Source organism: Capricornis sumatraensis, chromosome 2 (genome assembly GCF_032405125.1).
Source record: "Capricornis sumatraensis isolate serow.1 chromosome 2, serow.2, whole genome shotgun sequence".
Lineage (NCBI taxonomy): Eukaryota > Metazoa > Chordata > Mammalia > Artiodactyla > Bovidae > Capricornis > Capricornis sumatraensis.
In genome coordinates, this window is record NC_091070.1 from 186,561,131 (window position 1) to 186,573,529 (window position 12,399).

Below are 12,399 nucleotides of genomic sequence, written 5' to 3' on the forward strand. Positions count from 1 at the left end.
TTTATTGACTATGCCAAAGCCTTTGACTATGTGGATCACAATAAACTGTGGAAAATTCTGAAAGAGATGGGCATACCAGACCACCTGACCTGCCTCTTGAGAAACCTATATGCAAGTCAGGAAGCAACAGTTAGAACTGGACATGGAACAACAGACTGGTTTCAAATAGGAAAAGGAGTACGTCAAGGCTGTATATTGTCACCCTGCTTTTTAAACTTCTATGCAGAGTACATCATAAGATGCTGGACTGGGAGAAGCACAAGCTGGAATCAAGATTGCTGGGAGAAATATCAATAACCTCAGATATGCAGATGATACCACCCTCATGGCAGAAAATGAAGAGGAACTGAAAAGCCTTTTGATGAAAGTGAAAAGGAGAGTAAAAAATTTGGCTTAAACCTCAACATTCAGAAAACTAAAATCATGGCATCTGGTCCCATCACTTCATGGGAAATAGATGGGGAAACAGTGGAAACAGTGTCAGACTTTAATTTTGGGGGCTCCCAAATCACTGCAGATGGTGATTCCAGCCATGAAACTAAAAGACACTTACTCCTTGGAAAGAAGGTTATGACCAACCTAGACAGCATATTCAAAAGCAGAGACATTACTTTGCCAACAAAGGTCCGTCTAGTCAAGGCTATGGTTTCCAGTAGTCATGTATGGATGTGACAGTTGGACCGTGAAGAAAGCTGAGGCTGAAGAATTGATGCTTTTGAACTGTGGTGTTGGCGAAGACTCTTGAGAGTCCCTTGAACTGCAAGGAGATCCAACCAGTTCATTCTAAAGGAGATCAGGTGTTCATTGGTGTTCAAAGGGTGTTCATTGGAAGGACTGATGCTAAAACTGAAACTCCAGTACTTTGGCCACCTCATGCAAAGAGTTGACTCATTGGAAAAGTCTCTGATGCTGGGAGGGATTGGGGGCAGGAGGAGAAGGGGACAACAGAGGATGAGATGGCTAGATGGCATCACTGACTCGATGGACGTGAATCTGAGTAAACTCTGGGAGTTGGGGATGGACAGGGAGGACTGGTGTGTTGCGATTCATGGGGTCGCAAAGAGTTGGACACGACTGAGCAACTGAACTGAACTGAACTGAATGATCTAGTCCCTACTTTCTTCAATTTACATCTGAATTTGGCAATAAGGAGTTTATGATCTGAGCCACAGTCAGCTCCCAGTCTTGTTTTTGCTGACTGTATAGAGCTTCTCCATCTTCGTCTGCAAAGAATATAATCAATCTGATCTCGGTGTTGACCATCTGGTAATGTCCACGTGTAGAGTCTTCTCTTGTGTTGTTGGAAGAGGGTGTTTCCTATGACCATTGTGTTTTCTTGGCAAATCTCTATTAGCCTTTGCCCTGCTTCATTCCATATTCCAAGGCCAAACTTGCCTGTTACTCCAGGTGTTTCTTGACTTCCTACTTTTGCATTCCAGTTCCCTTTAATGAAAAGGACATCTTTTGGGGGTGTTAGTTCTCAAAGGACAGAATGTGATCCACTGGAGAAGGGAATGGCAAACCACTTCAATATTCTTGCCTTGAGAACCCCATAAACAGTATGAAAAGGCAGAATGATAGCATACTGAAAGAGAAACTCCCCAGGTTGGTTGGTACCCAATATGCTATCAAGGCAAATTGGAAGTGGTCAAACAGGAGATGGCAAGAGTGAACGTCAACATTCTAGGAATCAGTGAACTAAAATGGACTGGAATGGGTGAACTTAACTCAGATGACCATTATATCTACTACTGTGGGCAGAAATCCCTTAGAAGAAATGGAGTAGCCATCATGGTCAACAAAAGAGTCCGAAATGCAGTACTTGGATGCAATCTCAAAAACAACAGAATGATCTCTGTTCGTTTCCAAGGCAAACCATTCAGACCAATCTAGATAGCATATTAAAAAGCAGAGACATTACTTTGCCAACCAAGGTCTGTCTAGTCAAGGCTATGGTTTTTCCAGTAGTCAGGTATGGATATGAGAGTTGGACTATAAAGAAGGCTGATTACTGAAGAACCTATGCTTTTGAACTGTGGTGTTGGAGAAAACTCTTGAGAGTCCCTTGGACAACAAGGAGTCAAACCAGTCCATCCTAAAGGAAATCAGTCTTGAATATTCATTGGAAGCACTGATGCTGCAGCTGAAGCACCAATATTTTGGCCACCTGATGTGAAGAACTGGCTCATTAGAAAGACCCTGATGTTGGGAAAGATTGAGGGCAGGAAGAGAAGGGGATGGCAGAGGATAAGATGGTTGGATGGCATCACCGACTCAATGGACGTGAGTTTGGGTAAACTCCAGGAGTTTTTAATGGACAGGGAAGCCTGGCGTGCTGCAGTGCATGGGGCTGCAAAGATTTGGACACAACTGGGAGACTAAACTGAACTGAACTGATGGGAGGGGCCATGCTTAGTAAATCTTTAATCCAATTTTCTGTTAAAGAGTGAGGCTGTTTTTCCTCCTTCTCTGTGTGCAGATGATACTATATTAATATGTGAAGTGAAGAAGTGAAGTGAAGTCTCTCAGTCGTGTCCGAATCTTTGCAACCCCATGGACTGTAGCCTACCAGGCTTCTCCAGCCATGGGATTCTCCAGGCAAGAATACTGGAGTGGATTACCATTTCCTTCTCCAGGGGATCTCCCTGACCCAGGGATCAAACCCGAGTCTCCCACATTGGAGGCAGACGGTTTAACCTCTGAGCCACCAGGGAAGCCCTTATATTAATATGTAGGAAACACTAAAGATACCACATACACAAAGCTGTTAGAAATAACAAAGTAATTCAGCAAATTTGCAGGATCCAAAACCTACAAAACTCAGTTGTGTTTCTGTACATTAATAAAAAACCATCTGAAACAGGTCTTGTTTTTTTCTTTAATGGAATCTAACAGACAGTCTTTTAATTAGTCTGTTTAGAATATTAACATTTAGTGTGGTTATTGATACAGACTATTATCTACCATATTCATTGCTGTTTTCTGTTCATTGCTTTTGATTTTTGTTTCTTTTTGTTTTTCACTCTTTTTTCCCTCTCCTTTAAACTGAGTATTTTGTATAATTCCATTTTCTCTTTGTCTTAGCATGTCAATTATATTTCGTTTTTAAAACTTCAGTGGTGGCTCTACAGTTCACAGTATATTTCCAACTAATTCAAAACCACTTTCAACTAGAACTAGTCTACTTGATTGGTAGTGCAAGTACCTTATAGTAGAATTTTCCTAATTAACTCTATCCCTTCCAACATTTTATCTTTATCATCTTTGCATTTGCTGAAATCACCAAGTATATTGTTGCTATTTTTATTTTGAACAAACTTTTATCAGCTCAATTAAGTAAAAGCAAATAATACCTAATACTTTAATTTTTTTTTTAATGTCCTTTATTTAGGTCTGTGTTTGTATTCTATATATCTTTCCGTCTTTCTGAAGAACTTAATCATTTCTTGTCAGGCAGGTCTACTAACAACAAATTCCCTCAGACTTTGAGAAGATATTTATTTTTCCTTAACTGCTAGATGGAACAAAAAATGCATAGACATAATTTTTTTTACTGAAGCAATTTATATAAAGCGGAGAGTTCAGTGCCTTGTTATAAAGCAGTTCACAAAAAATGTCAGCTGCTGCTGTTTTTCTGATGTTTCACCAGGCTGGGTTCCATCCTTTGGTGAGAAGGTGATTGAAAATTGAGAGGCTCAAGTGTCTGTGGAGTTCTCTGAGATAACAATGAAGCCGTAAACCTTAGCGCCCCCTTGGTCTCAGAGAATGACAGACTCTCTAGATAGGCCAACAAACCAATGGAAAAGAAACCAACACATGAGAAATGGAATATTTCCTGCCGTATCAGTAAACAAAGGCTGTCAGAGTCATCAGCGATTGCAGTCACCAGAGATAGTGAGCTGATTAACCTTGAGGGAACTCAGGAAGAAAAGAATAGCTGCCACCTAGCGGCCATCAGACTGCAGCCACTCCCTGTGTTGAGCCCGGAGGAAACTCAGGATGTGAAGACACAGGATACTGGCCCCAGATAGGTGAGGTGCCTATCAAAGGAATGATTTCAGTGAGCCCAGACTCTTACATCTTTCCATATGTAGAAAAGTGCTAAATTTCTTAGCTTGAGATATCTAGATTTCCTTTAATTAACAAAAACATTCTGCCTTTCAGACTACCTGATCTTTGTTGCAAAACTTCTAAATAACCTGGCTCCCATCTTCACCTCCTCTGAGCAGTTCTCTCACTGTTACTTGAGATGCTGCCTTCTGGACATAAAGTCCTAAAGTGAAAGTGAGACTCTTTGCAACCCCATGGACTCCTAGCTGGTTCCTCCATCCATCCATGGGATTTTCCAGGCAAGAGTACTGGAATGGGTTTCCATTTCCTTCTTCAGGGGATCTTCCAGCCCAGGAATTGAACCACATTGTAGGCAGACAGTTTTACCATCTGAGCCACTAGGGAAGTCCTAAAAATCTCCACCAAATAAAACATAACTTTAAATATTTAGGTGGTGAATATTCTATAAGTTGATGAAACAAAAATCTTCCAGCCTGTCCTTTTTCTGACATCTAAGCATGTTCTCCAGGGAATCCCATGCCTGACAGCTAGTGGATAGTAGGCAGGCTGGGCTACAGCCCAGAAAGGGAAAGGCTCTATTAGGGGCCAGTTGTGGGGAGGGGAGGAGGTGGAGGGGCTACTCCATCTACAATTCACTCTCACTAAAATATTCATTTTAAAATGTTCCTCTGCCTAGGTTTTATTCGTGCTTCCTGCTGCTTCCCAGAGTTCATATTCCTTAAGGAGCCACATGGATCCCTTCTTGTAGCCTCTTTCCACATTATAGTCTTCTTACCTCAGTGTTCCCTTACTGTGGCCACTCTGAATTCCTTAAAATTCCCTTCAACACCCAACACTCTCAAGAATCATCAGCTTCTTCCCTGCCTCTCAGCACAGGTATCTTCCTGACAAATAGGACCATGGTAGGTGGTTGTGATGATGAAATAAAAGGAATGTTCATTGAGCCTCCTGGGCTTCCCTCTATGGGGTTGCACAGAGTCGGACACGACTGAAGTGCCTTAGCAGTAGCAGTAGCAACATAGCTTATTGTTGGTACTCAGCAAAGAATAGTTCTAGATCGATAGAAATGCCTGGAGCACTTTCAACACAAGCCTGTTTTACAAACTCAAGTTCAGAAGGAGATGGCTTTATCACTTTCTAGGAGAAATACCCAACTGGGAGCACTAAGCGACAGGATTAGTATATAGAATTTTAAAGCTAAGATCCTAAACCTGTATACCCTTCTTTGAGAAATATGTTGTTTAATTTCCAAGTATTAGAAGCTTTTCTTGTTTTCTTTACCTGTTAATGATTTACAGTTGGAGATCATTAGGGTCAGAGGACATTTAACTATATGATTTCAACTTTGAACAAATATATAAAGGTTGGTTTTATGACCCAAGATAGAGTCCGTGCATATTTGAAAAAATCTGTCTTCTGCTGTTGCTGTGTGGAGCATTCTGTACTATATGTCAGTTAGACTGAAGAGATGAGTGTGTTGTTTAGTGCTTCCATGCCCTTGTTGACTTCTTATCTACTAATTCTATCAATTACTAGGAGAGGTGTGTTGAAGTTTCTAACTATAATTAGAGGCTTATTTCTGTATCTAGTCAGTTCTGGTAGTTTTATTTTATGTAGTTCTGGTAGTTTTATTTTGACAGCTCTTTTATTTGGCACATGCACATTAAAATTGTTACATTATCTTGGTGAACTGGCTCTTTAATTATTACATAATGTCCTTCTTCATCCCTGATGATTTTCTTTGCCTGAAGTTTATCCAGTATAATTTAGCCACAGCAGCTCTCTTTTGATTAGTATTTGCGTACCATATGCTTCTCCATTCTTTCACTTTTAACCTACTTATACGGTTATATTTTGAATGTGTTTTTATATGTAACATATAGGTGGGTCATTGTTTTCATTCTGCCACTCTCTCTTTTAATTCATAAATCTAGATCATTTACACTTAGCACAATTCTTGGGGTCTGAACAAATACATCTGCCATTATACTATTTACTTTCTATTTCACTTTTTTTATTCCTCTATTTCTCCTTTCTGGCCTTCCTATGGGTCACTTGAACACTCTGTAAGAATTCCATTCTAATTTATCTGTAGTATTTTTGAGTATGTCTCTTTGTACTGTGCTTTAAGCACTTCCTATAAAGTTGTACACATAGTGAATGGTGTGGCTAATATTGGAACCAAAGGCTGTATTCCAGTATAATAATAGATTCTTCCAAATTATGGAAGTTAAAAAAAATAACTGTCTCAATTTTCATCCACCAAAGGTAACAAAACCTTCCAGCATTTAGGTAGGAGGATGCTAATTAAGCCTGTGCCTCCTGAGATGGCCAAAGAGAAAGTCATTTCTCCTGGGGAGGGATATCCTTCCTTGTTCTCTTTAGGATGAAGCCACCTTTGTTGTGGCAACTAAGAACCATCTGAATAAGCCAATAATCACTGTGCTTTCTAGCATAAGGGCAATGCTGATTCAAGTTTGCATGAAGAAAATCTCATCTACAACACCCCGGACCTCTTCTTTTCTGGACAGACACAACTTCAACCACCCTGCGCTAGGGGCTTCTCTATATGGCCCCGAACCCCAAAATCCAAGGTCAGTGCATCAGTGGGTGGACCTGGCCCAGGTCAATATGCTTCCATAAATCAGTTCATATAAATCTCAATATTCCTAAAGGGAAATTGGATTCACCGTCACTAATAACGAGAAGAAACTGAGGCTCAAAGAGCTTTAGGATCTCACAGCAGACATGTTGTGGAGCAAGAGTTTGCCACCAGATTTGTCTCACACCAGGGCCCACTTCCCACTCACATACCTCCCTGAGGAGCTAGTCTGGAGAGCCTACTATAGCTTTAGCCGTTATGATCCTGGTTATTCCATTCTTTAGTTTGACCAGGCTGCATGAAAGTTATGGGAAAATAGAAACTAGAAGCTCCCCTGCTTTTTTCAGAAAAAGTCCAAGCTGAGATTGACAGCATGCTTGGCCCATCACAACAGCCAAACTCAGCCGCTCCAGACTCCCTGCCCTCCACCAGTGCTGTCGTCCAAGAGGTGCTGAGAATGGAAAACATCGTCCCCATGAACGTGCCCCGGGAGGTGGCACTGGACACCACTTTGGCTGGATACCACCTGCCCAAAGTAATTAGAGGTTCACTAACAGCCAAAGTCTTCAAGCTCCTATTATAAATAGTAAGAATCTTAACTAGAAAAGTCACATGTATTTTTGTCTTAGGGAAACACTTAAATGGAAGGAGAGATGTATTACTGTTGATGTGATACCAGATTTTTTTTCTTCATTTGGTGTCCTTAGAAAATTAGTTCAAATAAATGTTAACAGGTGTTGTGGTGAAGAAGGCGGATTCCTAGGTCAAATATGTTCAGGCAAAGATTGGCTTTTCTTTGCTGTGAAATTTCCCAGTGTTTTCACTGTGTGATGTGCATTGTCAGAGCTTCCCTGGTGGTGCTAGTGCTAAAGTGGTGCTAGGTGGTGCTAGACTGCTTTGCTAGTCTGCTGCAAAGCAGGAGACTCAGGTTCCATCTCTGGGTTGGGAAGATCCCCTGGAGGAGGGCACAGCAACCCACTCCAGCATTCTTGCCTGGGAAATCCCATGAAGAGAGGAGCCTGGTGGGCTACAGTCCTTAGAATTGCAAAAAGTTGGACATGACAAGCAACTTAGCATGCACACATGCAAGCACATGCATTGTTAATACTTGTTGAGATACAGCAGGCAGCAATTCTCAGTCAGCCTTTGCTATGAGGTCCTTTTCTTTGCCTTGGGAGAACTTCTCACAGGGATCTGCCGCACTTACTTTGGAAAATTCTCCTTCACAATGCTGGGACTATAGAATGTTGAAATATGAATACATATTTGAGATCACCTGAACCAACATTACATTAAACTGGTGTTTCCAACATAATATCCCCAAAGGTATTTCTCCAGCTTTAATTTAGAGCCCCTTAATGAGATTACCTCACAAGGGAAAAGAATCCAAGCTTATGTAGCATTAAGTATTAAAAACAGAAAAGAATTGTTAAGCAATGACTATGTGCCATGGACTATAAAGGTTCTTTCAAAATGTTTTTATCAGTCTTCAGAATAATTCTGTTATCCTCCTTTTAGAAATTTGAAATTCAGGCTCAGAGAATGATTAATTTTGCATTTGAATTCTCAACTACAAAGTGACCAGAGCTGGGTTCCAGAAACAAACCTGTTTTGATTTCCAGGCTCATCTTTTTCTTACTATGTACATGTTCTCTCCACAGGAGCTGCTTTACCTTGACTTTGGAAGAGTCTCCCGGCAATTGTTCTCAGTGATTCCCTGTTAAATTTCCTGTTCTCTCCAACTCAATTCTGCTCTCACTCTGCCCACCCTTCTTAACAATCTCAGCAGACAGCTCTCCTATGCCCCCTAGTGCCCTCTCTGCACACTGCACACCACCTTGTTCCATCTCTGAGGACCCACTGCAGTTTTTCTGAGTCCCTCTTGTGTGTGGCAACGGCACCCCACTCCAGTACTCTTGCCTGGAAACTCCCATGGACGGAGGAGGCTGGTAGGCTGCAGTCCATGGGGTCGCTAAGGGTCAGACACGACTGAGCGACTTCATTTCCACTTTTCACTTTCATACATTGGAGAAGGAAATGGCAACCCACTCTAGTGTTCTTGCCTGGAGAATCCCAAGGACGGAGGAGCCTGGTGGACTGCGGTCTATGGGGTTGCACAGAGTCAGACACGACTGAAGCAACTTAGCAGCAGCAGCAGCAGCTTGTGTATGGAACCTGGGGTTGTTCTCAAAGCAAAACCAGAGGAACTTCCCCATTGTGTTTTCCTTGGTCACCATCGCTGCAAACCAGGAAAAACAGCTATTTCTGCAGTGAGTGCATTTACTATTTTCTTGCTGATTGACCATCTTGTGGGTGACACTGAGAGCTAAATGAGTTCAAAATGACCTGTGCATATTCATAGCAATTGATTTAGCTCCAGGGAACCATCCCATCTCAACAGACTGGTTCTAACGGGGTTTTCTTTTCTAATGCATTGTTCTGTGAGGTCCAGAGATTTTTAATAACAACTTGAATAATCACCCTGGGCGGTGTCATGGGCAGTGCTTCTCCACACAGCCCCAAGCTGAGGAGTGCCAGTCCTCTGCATGCAACGGAGGAGCAATGGAAACTAGACTGAATGCAGAGGGAAAAAGAGGGGGAAGTGGATACTGAGGTGAGCCAGAGTCTTGCCCATGGATACACAGTGAGCGTGCTCCTCAAATTGTGTAAGGTTTAGGTCCCACAAACCTGGGGCCTCGTCAGTTAGCTCAGGAGGGTAGGGTAAGAGGTTGTGGGCTTAACCCTTCTTATGTAAACATAAAAATCACAATTATCAACTGAACAATCATTAACAACAACAACAAAAGTTACCAAAAAGATATATTACATCCAAAGACAAAGAAGGAACCACAGGAAGATGGTAGGAAGGGCACAAGTGCAGTAAAATCAAATCCCATCCCCATCAGGTGGGCAACCTGCAAACTGGAAAGCAATTATATTAATAACAAAGTTCTGTCACAGGTGTGAAAGTCCTGAGCACAGTGTAAGGCTTCCCAGCCTGGGGGTCTGGTAACAAGAGGAGGAGCCCCCAGAGAATGCAGCTTTGAAGACCAGCAGCTTTTGAACCCAGGAACTCTACAAGGCTGTGCAGGGAAAAGAAACTCATTATATGAAGGGCACACCCAAAATCGTGTGCACACCAGGACCCAGGGAATAAGGCAGGAACCTCATAGGAGACTGGACCAGACCTACCTGCTAGTATTGGAGGATCCCCTGCAGAAGCAGGGAGTCAGGGACAGCTTTGGCTCACATGAGGGATAAAGGCACTGGCAGCGGCAGCTTCAGCCAGTACTCACTGGCATGAGGATGCCCAGAGGCTGCCATGAAAAGAGGCATGGAAACAAGTGGGAACAAATGGCATGACTGAGAAACTAAAAGAAATGTGATGAAGTGGGAGTGCAGGCAGAAGGACAGTGGCTCACACAGGGGGCAGGTGACGTGTCCATCTAAGAGAGATGGGAACTATCGAAGGGTATCTATAACGGTCCAGGTGTAGTGGGTGGATAGAAGTGGCATAATAAAATCATGTCCAAAACTAACTCTGCTTTCAGTGTGTTGAGTACATTGATGGGGAAGAGAAGATTGGCATGGATGGGCTACTGTAGGAGTGTGAGCAACTAAGGTAGTAACTTGGACCAGGTTGTGGTTGACATAAAATGCCGGTGATAGAATCAAGAGAAATCTCAAGTGAAACTGACCAGCACAGTGAAGAATGGAATGAAGGCAGAAGGAGGGAAAGCGAGGCTCTACGGAGGACTCCTGGATTTCTTACTGCATTCCAGGAAGGATAGTGGTTCCTTCCACTGGGTGACCTGATTCTATTATTAAACCTTCTATGGAGTGTGCTAGATAATGGATGGAAGTTAATGGGACAAAGTTAGATGAATGAGATATTTTTCATGTTGTAGAAGCTCCCATAGTTACTTCTTCACTGAGCAGCTCAGTTGATTTTGGTCCAGAACTACCTGCCCACTGTCACATTATTCATACATGTTGCATACATGTTCATTGATACATACATGTTCTCTCCCAAGATCTACACGAAGTCCCTCCAGAGATCCATTCTTTACTCAGAAGTAATCACAGTCCCCTGATAAAATTCCCAGCGATTAATTCCAGTCCATCATCTTAAGCTTTCCCATGGCAAAGAGCAAGTTCCTAGGGTTGGGCTCAGAAGGTGGAGGGTTGGGGATGCTGAGAGACTTCAGGGTGCTGTCAGCCTTGCTGTGGGAACCTGAGGAACTGCTGCACCTTTGCACACATGTGTTGTGTGTGTCAAGTCTTTGTGAGTCTCTTCCGCCTTCTCCAGGGCACCATGGACCATATATTGTAGTGTAATCTTACAAGGTTCAAATTCCAGTCACCACTGGGGATAAGGAAGGACTCTGAAGCTTAGCAGGGTCAAGAATGGTACCAACAGTCATAAAGCTCACAGGGGCAGAGTTAGAACTCAATGTTAACCAGGTTTATCAAATATAAAACCTGAATTTGGAATGTGACATGATTAGATGCATAATTTAGGAAAATAACTGGTGCTGGTGAAGGTTAAATTGGAGACAAGTAAGATTTATGTACATAATTACCATCAACAATGATGGCAATGATGACCACACAATGTATAGGTTAAGTGCTATGGAAAGACTATACATACCTCTTTCATTTTGAAGAATATTCCTAAAAGGACAGACAGTAATCTATGTGTGATGTTACTCTTATTTCCTTTCTACATCAGTCCAGTTTGTATTGTCTACCGTATAGTCTGTAATTTAAGATAAACCTTAGGAAACAGTTTCCAACTTTAAATTAAAAGGATCTCTATTAACAGCTACAGCATCATTGCTTTCATTTCATTTTAGTTTGCTTTGCCTTTAACTTAAAATTTGTACAAAAACAAAAAGTGTGCCCTTCCTAGCAATATCTCCCCAAAATAATGACTATTTGCCACAGTGAGTTGGCACTCTGAAATTCATAATAGTTTTCTTATTAAATTAAATATAGATTGATTTTTTGGTGACAGTATCATTTTGCTTATCATGCCAAAAAGGCACAGAAAGGGAGGGACTGGAATTTGACCCCATGTATACATGATGCAGAGCCCAGGCTTTCCTGCAGTAGGACACTGTTTAGCAGGCATCTGGACTGATTCTGATTAGATCTTCTGTGTCTTTCTTCCTCTGGTTCTCTGCCACCTTTGCTCATTTGGACAAGTCACTTCCTAACATGAAAGCCAATATGAGATGCAGGAAAACCTTTCAGTCTTCCCATCTATAAAAGCTTCATGTTTCCTGTTACAGTATAAAGTTTCAGTTGTTTTAAGTATTATAATCATTCTTTGTTGTGGTGGTTATTGAGAGGTGTTACATATAGTTCTAATTATAGATTTTATTTGCAAGCAAGTTATCTTATTTAAGACTTAGAGCAATTGAATTATTAACAGTTAAAGAGGACAGGGATCAGAGTCTCCTTTCTCAGTGTAAGGAAATTAGGGTTAAAAGAAAGTTATTTCTCATTCAAGGTAATGTGCCCAAGGAATTGGCAGCAAATGGCCTAATACTAAAGTTTTCTTTTGTTTTAATTTTTATTGAAGTGTAGTTGATTTACAATGTTATGTTCATTTTGGATGTACAGAAAAGTGATTCAGTTATACATACATATATATCCTTTATCTAGGTTATTACAAAATATTGAGTATAGCTCCCTGTACTATACAGTAGGTCCTTGTTGGT

At 41.6% G+C, this 12,399-nt stretch overlaps 1 pseudogene; it reads left to right on the top strand.

The window, feature by feature from the left end:
• Window positions 1-7,046: 7,046 nt before the first annotated feature.
• LOC138070218 (cytochrome P450 2J2-like) overlaps window positions 7,047-12,399 on the top strand; it is a 48,679-nt pseudogene continuing 43,326 nt past the window's right edge.